Source organism: Mus pahari, chromosome 21 (genome assembly GCF_900095145.1).
Source record: "Mus pahari chromosome 21, PAHARI_EIJ_v1.1, whole genome shotgun sequence".
In the NCBI taxonomy this organism is placed as follows: Eukaryota; Metazoa; Chordata; class Mammalia; order Rodentia; family Muridae; genus Mus; species Mus pahari.
Genome location: NC_034610.1, coordinates 1020641 through 1023090, shown reverse-complemented (window position 1 = coordinate 1023090; position 2450 = coordinate 1020641).

Sequence of the window (2450 nt, the reverse complement as noted above, 5' to 3'; positions counted from 1 at the left end):
GGCGGACACCCCTCCTCGGTCGGGGAGGAAAGGTGTTGGGTGTTGGAACGGCCTGCGGACAGCCGCCGTTTTATATCTTTTGAGTACTATAATTTCGCAATGTGACCTTTTATTGCTATAGAAAGGATACATTTTCATGGACCTTATGATCCTACATAATGTAGAACATCTTCAGTGTTTTTCAGAATTCACTAATATATTGACTCTGTAGTCTTCAATGCTGAGAACTGCACTCACACATACATACATAGTATAATAATATAGCAGAGATATACTGAGGGCCATTTCAGAAACTGGAGAATTTTATGTCTTAATTCCAAGCAAAATTTATCAACCTTACTGTTATCAAAGTCAGTAACTCAGGCAGCAATTTTTAAAAAATCGTTTTAAGAGAACATATACATATAGTTAAAAGTATGTTGCCTTGATGCATGGTGAGGAGTGATAGTAGAAAAATATTGTCTTTATTTTCCATAATTACAATTATGTCCCTATAAAAGCAGAAAACGGCAGAAAAACATAGCAGTTGATTGCATATAGCAGCCTCACATGTGAGTGTAGATGTCTCAGGAAGCATTTGGCGGTGATATGTGTTATAATGGGCTCTGGGGAAGAAAATGTGCATGTTGTGGGTTCCCATATGGGGACCCATGTGAACATGAAGGCGCACTGTGCAGCATGTGTGAGTGCTTACAAACATGCCTAAGATTCATGATGCACTTGATTCTTAATTAAATTTTAGTTGTTGCGTGTTTAAAAATCACCTAATATTGTCAAGTTTCACATTCCCACATCCAGTTACAGCATGTCATGAGGGTGGTAATGGGTGACCCACACTTTAAAAATCTGGGCTCTGGAGTAGGACACTTCTGTTCATTGTGGTTTCTATTTTGGTACCATTAAGTTTTACAAAAGGATCGTCACTGAGTAAAACATTGGCGTAAGGGTTTCCAGTGTATTTGAAATGGTACTTTCTTATGTTTTCCCTCTTACTGTCCGTTCCTGTGCACTACACGTATGATGTTAATCTGACACTTCCTTTCAAAGTACTTATTGTTGTTTTCAGTGTCACACTCAGGACAAACACTGCTCTGCATTAAAACATTTCTCTTGTTAACTTCTCTGCTGTGACTAGGTGAACTCTCTGAATGATGTCTGCAGCCTCCTCCATCTGTAGTCAAACCCGTTTGCCTTCATCTTTTCCTAGATCTGTGCTGTCCTGCTGTATACAGCATGTTGGTAGTGAACAGACCTCCTATTCTTCACTTCTCTTATACTTCCTTGGTAAATATATATATATATATATATATATATATATATATATATATAGAGAGAGAGAGAGAGAGAGAGAGAGTATTGATAATTTCCAATTAGTCTAGTAAAGCCTGGGACTCCGGTTGTTCAGGGACCTCTCATGATCATGGGCTATTAATAGTACCTCACAATGCATCTCTCACAGACAAAGTATGTGCTTCTGCTTGGGAAGGCATGAAGACTCTTCTCAAGGGAGGCTTCCCAGGGTAATGCTGGAGCCCACTCCCTCTCATTACTGCTTTAGGGCATGGTTTTCCTAAGCTAATAAAACATTTAGGCTGAGGAATAAAAGAATTAATGGGGTAGAGGTTTCCAAATTTGAGAATTTAACTTTACCCATTTATTTATTTTTCCATAAACTAGCTTGTCTTATGAATCTAAGACCTTACACCTTCTGTAAGAATGCCATCCATCATGATAGAAGGAAATCCACTTAAACACACATTGCTTAAAGGAAACACAAGCTTTAGAAATTCATGAAATTAAACTTTCAAAGCATGTATCTTATGCCATCGACATGCCTTAAAACTTTTTCAAGCAAAAATTGCTAACATAATTTTAAAATAAAAATGGGATAAATAGAATAAGTAAATTTTGTGTATAATTAAAATCTCATTAAAATGTTGGATTCTGTATGTATGCACCGCTTTTATTCAATGCTCATAAATATGTGCAATCATTTACTTTTTGAGAAATAAACTTTTTTTCTAAAAACAGGTTTCAAATTTACCATTAAAACATACTATCTTGCATTATTTTGCTTAGGCATCATATACACACAGTAAGAATGCACTGAATTAGAAGGTTCTATGTGTTTAATTTTGAGAAATGTGTGTGTTCTTGTAACTTTCATGCAAGGTAAAATAAGTCATACCACAAAAGTTACAAATCAGGGAGCTGGCAAGACAGCAAAGAAGTGAATACTTGTTCTTACAGAGGGTCAGGGTTTGGTTCTTAGCACCCACTTAATAGCTCACAACTGTACATAACTCCAGTTCCAGGGGATCTGACATCTTCTGGCATCCGCAGTATTGCACGCACATGTATAGACACGTATAGACAAAAGTGCAGGCAAAACACCTCTCTCTCTCTCTCTCTCTCTCTCTCTCTCTCTCTCTCTCTCTCTCTCTCTCTCT